Here is a 14,824-nt window from a genome sequence, read left to right as displayed (position 1 = left end):
GGGAAATGTGAACCCAGGTGGACCTGGTCTTCGGCCCGCCGCCCGGAGATGAGTCGGCACCGTTGGCTGGACTGGACTACGAGTGTGACCTGTGGCAGCAAATGCAGCAAGTGTATAGCTTTGCCTGGCCCCACCTGACTCAGGCAGGAGTCCGGCAGAAGCGGCACTATGACCTGCGCTGCAGGGGGCCTGCCTTCAAGCCCGGGGACTTGGTTTGGGTGTACAGCCTGCGCCGCCGTAAAGGCCTCAGCCCTAAGCTGGCACCGTCATGGGAGAGGCCCGCTGAGGTCCTCAGGGTGGTGGGTGAGGTCTGCTACCGGCTAGCCTCCACTCAAAGCACTTTACAGGTAATGGGGACTCCCCCCCACCACCACCAATATGCTGTGCCTTATTTTATAGAGTAGCTTCACTAGGTGTAGCCAGTAAAAAGTAGTTAAAAATGCATCCATCCTTCATGAATTTCATATAATAGACTAAAATAAAAATATTTACATTCTGTAATTCACATAAGAAATTACATAAAATTCTACACTGGTAAAATTCATAATGTTTAATTAAATATTTTTTTCTTGTGAAAACTTGAAAAAATGTCTCCAGAAGTCTTATTTTTACTTATTGAAAACGTGCATATTTACTGCCATGAAAAAAAAACAAACTTTGTTCAATTAATTTGGCAAATGATTTTGATGTTTTGTAATTTTGAAATTAGTAAAAAGACAATGACAAGGTAAAGCCACATTTAATTTACATATGAAAACAATGGTATTGTCACAAAACATAGCATTCTTTTTTTCTGGAAAAGGTATATAGGCTCTATATCTGTACTCTTCTTCCACAGAAATAATAACTGCTTTTGTAGACGTATAGCTCCTTGCCTAGTAGCAAAGTATCTATAAATATTTCCAAGCTCAATATGGTGTATTTCTTGTTTTAAAAGATGCATAATTAACAAGAAAATTGTAAAGGGTGTAAACTGGGATTTCTTATGCCATTTTTCAATAAACACTGTTCTAAATTAAACTTGTATGAGGTTATAAAAGGGTTACATTGTTCATTTTGCAAGACCAAGCTATTTATAGATTTTCTATACCAACTATCATTTAATGACAAGAAAGAGAAAAAAAGTCTGTGATTCAGTTGTTTTCACTACTGTTGTTCCTATGTCACCAATTAGGTGACTCCCTGCTCTATTTTCATGACATGACAGATTACTTGTGGAAGTTGATTAATAGAGGATGAATAGGTGAAAATGTGAATGCAGTAGGAAGGGAAAATCTACAGCCACTTAGCCTCCTCATAGCCCTTTGTCCACAAGAAAAGAAAAAAAAGAATAAGTAAGAAAGGATGATAGTTGATTTCTTTACAAGTTTAAATGTGTTGTAAAGACATTCATGGCAGGAATTAGAGGAAAGACACATACCAGCAGGCAGGCAAAAAATGGCAGGCAAAAGACATGTTTAACAAGAAATTAAGAAATCAGGTTAAGAAGAATTACAATTTCACATGGTCCTCTTATTCTTTAATGCATTTATATAATTTTAATACATATGTTATGAAAATATTAATTAATGCAGAGTTTATTTAAAGTATACAGTAACTGTTAACAACTTTAGTGAGATATAACACTCCTTTTCACCCCTTGTTCTGTTTTCTACTAATGCAGGACATAATTGATTTGTCATTTTTGTAAAATGCAGTGGTAGACTTTAACATACCATCTGAATAAATGTTAATTATAACTTAATTATAGGCTGAAGTTTTCTTTATTTTGGCATAGATAATATTGTCAAGATATGTAAAAAAATAGATTTCTGCATCATCTAAGCAGATTAGCAGGTTTCTTACAAAATGGCGCACTGTCCACTAACAGTAAAGACCATTCTACAGCTTCTACATCTAGAAAAGTTTAATCTATACAAATACGACAGACTATTCTCGATTGTTTTGTCTGAATGTCACACTTAGTTCAATATTTTATTTACATCTAAATAAGAAAGTCAGGTGTTTGCATAAACTATTAATAATCAATAATATTAAAATTTGCAATGTAATAATTTGTTGCACTTCTTCCACATCTTGTAAAAACACAAATTACAAGAATTTGTTCAAATAAACGTTGAATCTGATTACCAGAAAATAAGTAAAATACAAACTTATAAAGTACTCAAAGTACTCAACTGTGCTCCAGTAAATAATGTACAGTTTATCACCTTCTGCAATGCTTTTAGTTTAGCAGCATTTGCGCGATAAGCGCATTGTTTATTGGGGATGACATTACCCACATCTATATCACTGTATGACACAGGTTTGAGTCGGAGTTTCTGTTAACAAAACAGAACGCCTTCCAATACATATAACTACTGCATGATTTCTTTATCAGTTTCAGCTAAATGAGGGGAATTAAATCAGCCAGAATCTCGGAGTGTCAATTGTAAAAATAACCCTTCTTCCATGCTTTGTTTAACTTAAATAATTTCGTGAAGAAATCCTTAATCACAAAACCATCATTTGATTTATCCAAATATAAAAATTCACGCCAGAGCCAACAACAAGCTATAATAGTGGAGTATTTTTATTTATTCACTATATAAGAAACAAATTGAAAGTAATACTCTGCTCACTCCTGAACCACCTGGGTGCAGTGCTTTGTCCATTACCACTACAAGTACAATAAATGTTTTTTTAAAAATAAATGGGTATCAAAATGTTTCTGAAATGTCCACCTGTGATACTCTGGCTGCTTAGTTACACAATTCCATATTAATATAACTATCAAGTGTTAAATCACTACAACATTGATCTTTTTACAATAACAGCAAGAGGTGTTCTTACTATATATATAAACTTCGAAAAGGATAAACTTAAATTCTTAATTGGAAACAAATTGTCCCTCAGCAGTGAGCGGGATTTGAAACCAGGTGTTTTCTGGCAACAGCTCAAATGCTGTACATAAGACATAAAGCTTTATTAGCTCCACCTGGCAGTTTTACAAGGTGCTTCCGGATACTATTATCATACTTCAATTAACATGCAGGATGGTGTGGTATATTGCGGCACGCCCACTGAGTTTTAATGCAGCATACATTTTTGAATGGCTGGATCTGTAAATATGTCAATAGCTCCTTGAACTTTAAAATTCGTTACATTATAACCTAATTGTTTTTTTTTGCAATTAGGCCCCCTGTAAAATCTCTATTTTTGCACAGCTAAAAATGCTGCTGTTAAATATGGCCAAGTGGCTACAGTTGTTATCAAAACCCTTCACACACACATCACAGAGTTTGTCACATTGTTATTTTTTTTGTCAAAGTATAGAATTATAATGTCTTCTATTGGAAGTTTTTGCCATTGATCAATACAAAACACACTTTAATGTGAAATTGAAATTCAAATTTGTTCTCCAAACTTAATTATACATATGTGCGTTAATGTAACTTAATGTCTTTAGCTGATCATATTTGAAAAACACAAATTATTCTAATTCCAAGTCAGAAGCAAATATGCATATTATATATATATATACATGATGCATATTGCCCAATTAAAGTATAGTGAGTAGGATTTCAGTTAAAAGAATGTTTTTTTTTCCAATTTCTTCATCCAATCTAGACATTTTATCTCAAACTGCAGAACATTCTGGTAGATGATGATTAATGTAGATAAATGCAGGTTGTTGCATGCAAGTAACAAAAATGAAATTATCAATACAAATTGGAAACAGTTTGAAGAGGCTACTGTTGTGATGTAATGGTTTGAATTAACTGGAAAAAGCTGAAATTCTAATCATAAATTGCAAGAGCGCTTTTATGGTTACTAGGAGTTTAGTTGGACAAAATGAAGAGCAATGTCAGCACCTAGATAACACATAGATTCAAAGAATATAATATACTATTAATTAATACAACACTACAATTCCCCAAAATAGCAATAGTACAAAGGAACAAGTAAAGGTTTATTCCATGCTGAAAAGGGAAGAAAGGAAACACAACGTTTTGGCTGTGGAGCCTTCTGTGGGTTACATATATATGTTATATATTGCAATATTTTGTATGGTTAAATGGAATAATATTACATTATTATGAGATATTGCTGCTAACACATTGTCACCAACAGGACTCTTCATAAATGCTTTACTTTTTTACAGCAAAATGTTGTGTGGAGTTTTGAAATTGTTTTGAAATTGTGAGGGCTGCATTTCATTTAATTACATTCATGTCTGTTCAAATTGACATAGAAATACTGTCAGTTTCTTCTCCCTTCACATGACATGTTTCTTGTCATTTGCTGTATAAAGGCGAAGCAAAATGTATTTGATATAAGCATAGGTTGAAAGTTGATAGTGTTTTTATGCTTAATTAACAGTAAACCAACAGTAGGTATAAGTCTTTATGTTGAATTATTGTAAATTTATTATCTTCAATGTTTAAAGATTAGGCTTTAACTACACGATAAAACACATAAAGTATTACTGAAAGAATGGTAAATCTTTCCTAAGGCTATGACAGGAAATCATGTACTCTATATCTCTATACTATATAGCTCTATATCACATTCATCTTTCTATTATCCCCCCAGAGGATCAACAGTCAGCTTTCAAGTATCTATTTTTTTTAATTAGAAAAAACCTCATTACTGTTATTATTCCTGTTTTAGGTTTACGGGCAATCCCTTTTACAATGAGGCCTTCCCCAATAAAGCATCCCTGTGTATTTCCTCCATTAGCTGCTGCTACTCCAATAAGTGCTATTTTTGTCCTTTTTTCCACCTCCTCCAGCACAGCCCTGGCCTGATCAATTCCAGCAATCCAGGCAGGTTTGGCTTTAGCTTATTGCACTGGAGCTATTACTGTGCAAGGCTGCAGCTCTGCCTGTATTATCTACTAGCACTCCTTGCATGCCATCCAACCACAGAGCACACAGAGTGCTCCCATACTCAGCTTGATTTTTCTCACTCAGCTGGAAAAAACACTCAATCTGTTCTTGCACAGTAGAACCTAGAGGAAACTTATGACCAAATTTCTTTAACTGACTTCCCGACCCCGTTCATCATAACTGAAATTACATTCTTCAAAGTTTTTCTAGGAGTACCTTGAGCTATCTCCTCTTAGCTGGAAGCCATTGTAAACAATAAGCATGGAGTGATGGAGAGACATACAATCCACTAAGCCATAAAAACCTTTCACTGCAGCAGAGACTTTCAACATTAAACATGAAAACACAACCAAAAACAAGGAAAAATGGAAAGAAATACATATTGTACAGGGAAGAAAAAAAATAGCAGAGAGAAAAAAACTAAATGCCAACATTAGAGGAGGGAGAAGAAGTGGAAGAAGACAAAATGGGGGGTAACTCTTCTAAGCTGAAAGCAGGGCAGCACAGACTTATAGTGCCCTATGTGGAGAGCTTTTACGCCACAAGAGAGAGCTAGTATTTTACAGCAGCCTCTCTCCCTGAAATTTAGAGATACTAATTTAAAATTTGTGGTACAAATTTAATCAAATGCTAAAACTTATGACCACCTGCTTTGTGATATCTTGTCTATCTTAGAATATAAAATGCCCCACAGCAAGTGGCTTCAAAATACAGATGCAGCCATTCAACACAAGCGAGCGATACCGCATTATTTTGCGGTGCGCTTGACGCAGCCTACCGCAAGTTACCGTAAATTCTCGTATAGTACCTCATAATACCACATGGTACCGCAAGTAAAATAATAGTATCCGGAATTTCCGCAAGGTGGAGCTAATAAAGCTCAACCTCTCATGTTTGAGCTGTCGCCATCAAAGTCTTTAACAAAGATATTACTAATAGTATTAATAATGAATGACCTTGGACCAGCTGTAAACTTAAAGTATTGCCCTGGTCCACATTCTTTTTTTCATTGACCGTCTTTGTAAAAGTAACACCACAGCATTTCGCAATCACGCATTTGTTTCCAATCATGCAAAGTACAGTAATTTTTGAGAATCTCTGATTCACCATGCCTTTCACATGCTCATAAAAGAGATTGATTTAGGAACATAAACATATTACCGTATGCAAACTGTACTGTATACAGTATGTATATGTATATTTAATGTCTTTACTTTGCCCGTTTAAGTATTGAATATTTATATGGAATTTTACCACTGAAGGGAAATCTTAGTGCCTGAGCATAAAAAGAATAGGAGCATAAATATTAATTTTGGAACATAAACATACGGTATATGCCTGGTCTCTGTACTTTAAAGAAAAAATACACACCAGTATTCCATTTCTCCCTAAACATTTTAAGCATCAAAGTCTTAAACTAACATGATACCGGAGTCAACAAGCATACTTTTAGAATTTGATTAAAAGGGAATATAAAATGGAACCGTGTAGCTAAAGAGATTAATAACGATATAATTATATTCATGTACCATAAATGTATTCAGTGCCAGTGGCGCTGTGGGTTAGGTTCCTGACTCCCACATCACACGTTGGGTGTTCAAATCCAGCTGGAGCCATGACTTTTCTTTTTTAACAAACATTTCTTTGAAAAAATAAAAACATTTCCCTGGGTCAGAGATTAAATAAAACTTCACTCGCACCAAACAAATTTATATTTCTTTCTTAACTAATAAGTACTGTACTTACTGGGTTTTGGAGGGGGGTGTCTTTCGCTGGAAATCTCGCCCCCTTCTACTTTGAAAATACCTGTGAAACTGGTTTAATTCCATATTAAATTTCATATTAATTCCATATTTAATTCCTTCACTTCTGCATAAGCTTTCTGGAGGAACAGTGGATGGGATGCGGCTCGTTCTGGGAATACTGCAAACTCACAGGTGCCTGACTTTATGGAATTCACATTATCATATTCACATATCACCCCTCTCTCTCTCTCGCTTGCCCTCCCCCTTGTGTATTGTCTATTTAGGGCAAGTGAGAGAGAGTGTGTTGTCCTTTGACAAGACAAGGCTCGCCAGATAATGTGAATCGAAACCTGTTTTTCTAGCTTTTAAAGTCGTAAGATGTGCAAGCGGGAACACATCATTATATCTTACATATGAAAAATACATAATATAGCTCCCAAACAAACGCAAACGTGTTTTTAATAAGATGCTTTTATTCACTCATAATCTGACAATTTCAGGAAGACTAAGGAAGGACTAAGGGAATTGGCATCTGTTGTTGAAGCTCTGTGAGCTCGGTGACTTTGAGACCACTTGTTATCCCAAGTTGTTTGAATCCCCACAATTCAAATTGAGAAAAAAGAGCTGACTGACAAGATTTAAAATGTGGCTGTCAATGTTAGATTAAAAAAAACACGTTGCCCGACGTTAGTTGCATTGCTTGAAAAATAATTTTATTTCGAGAGACTGGATAAGTAATTCAAGTGTTTTTTTAACTTCCTGAAAAACAAGTAATAATTTAACAATATGTGCAAAAGTGTTATGATATGTCGCTGTTGTGAATGTCTGTGGAGTGTATCTTATTTGCCTGTCCTGGCTGTGCTCTCTTGCTCGCCCCCCTCGCCTCCCCTCTCTCTCAATTCAGTTCAATTCAAGGCGCTTTATTAGCATGACAGATGGGTACAATCAGTGTTGGGTATTTACTTTGTAAACTGTGGTCCTTTTAACTGTTTTTACATCTACTGTATTGCTTTGAGATGCCACTTTTAAAGTTGATATATAAAATCAAGGCTTTAACTTGCTTTAACTCCACAAGTCTGAGTTCTTGTGTCCGTCCTATCCGAAACCGAAAGTATTACATGTATCTTTATAGCAGGTGGTGTACAGCTTTTTAGTATAGGTTACACTTTTCTAAAATGTATTTAAAAAATAAAAACGATTACAATCTAATCTTTCCACATTTGATCCCAAGATCCCAAGAAAAATAAATCTAAACAGGAAGAAAGTTATGCTGAAAGTTTATTAAGATACTTAGAAGACAAAGATATCAATTAATGTTGCATTTGTCTGATTGTGAATAAAAAAACACATATATTTAAACACGTGTTTGCGATTTAAATCAAAACGCGATATAAATCAATATAAATGTTTTTATTCTAACGCATAGGTGACTATTCATTGTTATTAAAATGACTTATAAATTTGTTTGGAGCGAGTGAAGTTTTATTTAATCTCTGAGCCAGGGAAACGTTTTATTTTTTCAATGAAATGTTTGTTAAAAAAAAAGTCATGGCTCCGGCTGGATTCGAACACCCAACGTGTGATATAGGAGTCAAGAACCTAACCCACAATGCCAATGGCTAGATTAGATGAGGAGTGTTGAAAAAGCCCCACAGAAACATTATCAACAAACATCGTACAGCGTGTACTATTCTTGTGTTGCGGTACATGAATATAATTATATTGTTATTAATTTCTTTAGATCCGCGATTCCATATTATATTCCCTTTTAATCAAATTCTAAAAGTATGCTTGTTGACTCCGTATCACGGGAGTTAAAAACTTCGATGCTTAAAATGTTTAGGGAGAAATGGAATATTGGTGTGTATTTTTTCTTTGAAGTACTGAGACCAGTCATATACTGTATGTTTATGTTCCAAAATTAATATAGTTTATGGTCTTCACACGCGTTACAGTATGCTCCTATTCTTTTTATGCTCAGCTACTGAGATTTCCCTTCAGTGGTAAAATTCCATATAAATATTCAATACTAAAACGGGCACAGTAAAGACATTTAAATCTTTCTACAACCTACCAATGCACCATGAGTGCCCCTGTCGGTCAACCAATCACGTACTCCGGTATTTTGCGTAATCGCGCAGCACGATTTGCGAGGCCGTAGCCAATTACCTCCGGTACGTGTCTGTGCCACGCACTTTGAATGGCTGCATCTGTAGTAATGCCAATCAGAATGAAATCTGTTTTGACTGGAGACAATTCAGAGGTAACCATCCTGGGAATGGATGTGCTAAATGATATGGAGGCCCAGGATTAACCTTAATGTTGGCGACTTGATTTCTGGAGAAAGTGCTGCTTTCATGGCCCAGCCCCCATTTTGAAATTCAGGCTTTGAAATTGATTAACACAAATTTGATTGACAAAGACAAAGACTGGATCTCAGAAGGGATATAAGGATATGTGTGTCTCTCTGTACCACATGTCTGGGCCCAACACACACACATTGGACTGAGGTAAGGCAAAAATGGAACCTCTTGTTATTCCAGGCCCAGTGCATGTCCCTAATCATCAATATCCATTTCTTCCTGAGGCAATTGAGGCAGTGTATAAAATTAAAAATATAAAATATAAAATTCCTTACATTTAAATAGAGCTGTATGCTCACCACACATCAGCTATAAGTGTGGAGCAGAACGGAGTGATGAAGCCAGTTCATAGATGGGGATTATTAGGAGCTCATGATTGGGAAAGGCCAATGGGAAATTTAGCCAGGACATCAGGGTAACACTCCTACTCCTTTTGAGAAATGCCCTGGGATTTTTAATGATAGAGAGTCAGAACCTTGATTTTATGTCTTATTCAAATAATGGTGCCTTTGTACAGTACAGTGTCCCTATCACTATACTGGGGAATTAGGACCCACACAGACCACAGGGTGAGCACCTCCTACTGCCCCCACTAACACCTCTCCCAGCAGCAGCAATTGTAATTTGTGAAGGGGGATTTAAAATTAATCCTGTGAAGACCGAGGTGGGAAATCCTGAAGCCATTTAACTGGGACAAACTACTTCTTCAAAAGGATGTTTTTTAACAACATATCTATCTCAGGATAGAGACAAGTTATGGGCCTAATGCAGGGCCTACATTCCAGACTTTACTGAAGAAGCTGCACCTCAACTTGCTTAAAGGGAGGAAACCAGACAAAGATTTATTTGAGTGGACCGAGGTAGCAGAAGAGGCCTTCACTTGCATGAAGACCCTGTTGCCTGAGGCCCCAGCACTAGCCACCCCTGATCCACCTTTCCACCTGTGGTGCTGGGAAGGTGAACATGAATATACTGTGTTAGAAACCTGCTGATCAATGCAGACCAGTGAGATATTTTTCTACCACCATTTCTGGAAGAATGAGCTGCAGTGCCTCCTAGTAGCTTACTGTGCAGCATGGGCAATAGGGTCTGTAGAAGACTTGGTGGGGGCTCAGAAACTGATTCTGAACTTACATTTGAAGATTTTGTCAACAACCTCCCAGGCTTGCCTGCTTTGTAAGGGGATGCACCTAGAATTAATAAAGGATCATAATTGGAATCCGGCCGACATGCTAATTGAGGAGGGGGAGCCACACGAGTGCACAGTGAGACTGGAAGGTGAAACCTTAGGCCCTCTGAGTCCAGTACCCGTGGTCAATCAAGATGTTGAATTTTTTGTCGATGTTTCTAGCTAGTTTGGAGTAGTTGGGAATCCGGAGTGCGACAAGAGTGTCCTCTATCACTTCTTTTCTATGTTCTCTTCACAGAGCCATTAGCAGAGGCGGTGAGACAGGACCCTGTCATAGACGGCCTGATGATACTGGGAGTCACAGAGGAAACCTTCAAGATCTCCCAGTATGCAGACAACACACCGCTGTTCCTAAGCTCGGACAGGGGTTTGAAGATAGCCCTGCAGGTCATGGAGCAATACTCCAGGGCCACAAGTTCGAAGCTCAACCACCGAAAGAGCAAACTGAAGTTCTTCGGAACCTGGAAGGAAAGGACAACGGCGTTGGAGGGTCTTGAGCTCTGCACGGTGCCCCTCAATATATTGGGGGTTTTCTTCTAGAGCCAGGACACCGAGACCATCAACTGGATTGAGAAGATCGTCAAGGTAAATGCGAAGCTGGATCTGTTGAAAACACAGTCGCTGTCCCTCACGGGGAATATGATGGTCTTGAAAGCAAAAATCCTGCCAGCTTTGGTTTACCTGGCGGTGATATATGGTTGCCGGCCAGATGCAGACGAGTGCTGCAAGGGATGGTCTTCAAGTTCGTCTGGTGCGGCAGGTACGAGTACATCACAAGGAACCAGATGTGTCAGCCAGCCGAGGAAGGGGGGAGAGACTTTCTGCATTTCCCCCCTGGAACTCAACTGCATCTTCTTCTGCAAACTCTGTCGGGCACTGCGGGAGCCCATCAGCCACAAGTGCCAGTACTTTGTCAGGCTGTGGTTCTCCATCCCGATGAGGCACCTGGTCCAGTGAACAAACACTGGGCCCAAAGCAGAAAGGCGACCAGGGACCTACACCCACACTGTCAAGTGGAGCAGGAGGTACAAGGCCACGAGACAGTCAGAGCTCTGCACCAACCACAAACTCCTGTACAAGGAGGTTAGGGGGCAAGTGGTCGCCAACGAAAGGTTGTGGGTTCCCAGACAAGTCTGGGAAAGGACACAGCCAAAAGAATTAGATAAGCTGAAGGGCCTCATCTGGATGGCAGTCCACCACAGGCTCACAATCAGAGAGGTTCTTTACAGACACTCGCTCACCAAGAATTTGCATTGACCCCGGGACACGTGTTTCATCGAGGAAATGAAGGAGCACGTGTTCTGGAGCTGCCCCTTTGCCAAAGTGGTGTGGGGCAGAATGGACATAATTATGCAACTCCTGGGAGCAGGAGTGGTGTTCAGTTACCAGTGCATCCTGCTGGGACTGGCACTGACTGGACTGGACAAGGGGACACAGTATTTGCTTTGGCTACTAGTGTCCCTAACAAAACAAGGACTGTGGAACAGAAAGGACACTCTCATCCAGCACAACACAGAGTGGGGAGCGAGGGAACTGGAGTAAAGGATCCTTGCGAACCTCAGAGGAAAGATGAAGCGTGACATATACTGACATATACTTATATACTGTACTTCATAAAAAGTTTTAATGTTTTATCCTTTTAGTAAGAACACCACTTGCTGTTATTGTAAAAAGATATAAGTTATAAGATTTAATACCACTTGATAATAATAATAATATGGAATCGTGTAACCAAGCAGCTAAAATATCACAAATGGACCATAAGTGTCCTTATAGTGGTATAGGTCAATGGACTGTAATGTAACTGTAACGTGCTGCACCCAGGCGGTTCAAAACCCCATCTGAGAATTACTTTCGTTTTTTTTCTTACATAGTCAAATATATTTAAAATAGTTCACTATTATAGCTTATTTTGAACACAGTGCATCTCTTTTAGGTTTACACCTGAATTGGGAGAATCTATATTTTGTTTTAATCCAAATTTCAGCAGTCCGTAATCATCCAACAATTTAAATTTTAAACTTTAAACCATATATTGTACTGAACAGTAAAGTGCAGTCTGAAGACTTACTCTGGAAACTTGTTTCTGGCAAAATTGGCTCTGGCATGAGTGTGTGTATGTGGATGAATGATTTTAAGTGATGATTTCATGATTAAGGATTTTTTCACAGAATTCTTTAAGGAGGGAAGATGGGTTATTTTTACAACTGCCAGTAATCGAAGGACAGTTTATCAATATTTTGAAACCGTACCATAACATTGAAGATGTGCTACTGCTTTAACTGAGCCAGTAACTCAGTAAATGTACACTGTCTAGATGCTGATGTGAAATATTTTAGACCAAAGCGCTCACTAATTCAACTCTGAGATCCTGACTGATTTGGTTTTGTACTTCCCTCATTCATTTAACTGAAACAGAAAAATAAATCATACAGTAGTTAAATTTAATGGAGAATGCTCTATTTTATTAACAGATACTCCGACTCAAATCTGTGGCGTACAGAGATATAGACGTGGGTAATGTCTCCCCCATTAAACAATATGCTTATCGCGCAAATCCTGCTAAACTAGAAGTGTTGCAGGAGGTGATAAACTGTACAAATACTGGAGCGCAGTTTAGTTCAAAGACAGAAGTCTGTAAAGAGGTGGGGCAGGCGTCTCCTTGACATCTGACACTCCTCCATACGCTTAAGTGAAAGATTTATAAAAAGGCCAATGTAAATGTCATATTTACAATTGGTTTCATTTGTCATCCCACTTCAAACTTGCATCACAAAGAAAATAAAAATGGTTGTAAAATTCTCGTACTCCTTCTCAGTCAAGAACGAGAATTCATGTAGGGACCTGTGTCAGCACTCATAGGCTGCAAATGATCAACTAAAGGGAAGAAAATGCTTTCAGAGAAAACAATGTTTGAGGTGTGAAGAATACAGAGCCCCATTTCAAATGTAGACTAAACTTTTCCCAACACACCCTCCCCCCACTGCTATTGGAATATACACAAACAAAGCACTGAAAGCTTTACAGTATATGGTTAGGTGTTTTGCAGATGTAGAGATAGTAATTCTGGCTTTATAAACTTGCTTACTGTACATCTTGGATTAGTTGTGAAAACAGTGAGAAATGACCATGAAAAAAATACTGTTTGAAATTGTTATTAACAATAATAATTTAATATTGTCGGAAGTGATCAGATACGTTATTATAGTTCAGTTTCAGTGGTGTTTTTAATATCACTTTGTTATTCTCAATTATAATTGTAATGCAGATGTTTACCTGATGTTTAATATAAACATCAAAACTCAAAATCCAGTGGGTGCAGCAGAAACAACAAAATTGTCCTGTCAATCATCAATCAAGGTTTATTCATCAATGCACAACAATACAGCATACAGCGGTGGTTGTCGGCAGTGAAATGTATTTTCCACAAGCTCGCCAAGGAAAATGGGACAGAATTTGAAGGTTACAAGAAGAATACAATAAATTATACAGTAACAATTTACAAGATCGCGCAATAATAAAAAAACACAGGCGGAAAAAGAAACGCATGCAAGAAAAAAAACGCAGGGGGAAAGAAGAAAAAAATGAAGTGGACTGACTATTTATCAGTGGTTGTTTGGGTAATTGATGGTGGCTGCTGTGCCTGGCTGTTCAGCGGTCTTATTGCCCCAAGGAAAAAGCTGTTTTGAAATCTGCTGTTGTTTTTCTGTAGGCTTCGGTATCATTTTCCAGACGGCAGTAGGGAAGACAGATTGTGGTTCGGTTGACTGGGGTCCTTGAGTATAGACCTGGGTTTCTTAAGGCATCTAACAGAGTAGATATCCTCGATGTCCAGTAGTTGTGCTGATTTTACCACTTTCTGCAGTATTTTGCGATCCCGGGCGGAGCAGCTCCCATACCAGGCAGTGATACAGCCTGTTGTGTATCTTAATGAAGAGCCATTCTTATATTAATTTGACTATTTTAACTACACAAATCACGCCCTTACACCATATATTCCCGCCTTCTACTCTCTCGTTCTGTTGTCTCGAGATGTCTACTCACTATACTACATCCCCTCCTTTGATATTTTTAAAGTCCATAACTTGACCATGCAATTGTAACAATTCTATATCAACGCAAAGTAAACAGTTATTAACTATTACAACAAAATGTAGGTAAAACCTTCCATTTCTATTCAACACATTCAACTTTTTTTACAACAATTTCACTGCGTACCAACTCAAATTTTAGTTCGATTTCTACTTAAGTCACTACTAAATATCACCTAATTTCTAGCAGTGTAAGCAACATCTACATAGATAACACAAACAAAATAGGACAATTTAACATTTGGAGAGCTATGCAAATCCTATATTTTTAAATGTCTCTGTAACGAGCCGGTTTCCTGATAATCCTGCCACTTTTGGTTGTTACTTCACTTCTGGGTAAAGTTACTGGCTCTCCTATGGATGTACTCTCCACTGTCTGAGGACTGGGCATTTCCTGCACATCAGAAAGTCCAGTATTCTCGGGATTTTCTGCAGATTCAAAATCAAGATCCAATGGAGGAGCATGTCAAAGATGTTTTACATTTCTCATTATTTTTGAGCCATCTTCTACATTCACTAACTCAAAAGAGTTACAAAAGGTGTTCCTCAATAACACATAGTGAGT

This window comes from Lepisosteus oculatus, chromosome 13, assembly GCF_040954835.1.
Source record: "Lepisosteus oculatus isolate fLepOcu1 chromosome 13, fLepOcu1.hap2, whole genome shotgun sequence".
Taxonomy (NCBI): Eukaryota; Metazoa; Chordata; class Actinopteri; order Semionotiformes; family Lepisosteidae; genus Lepisosteus; species Lepisosteus oculatus.
This window is presented reverse-complemented; position numbering follows the sequence as displayed.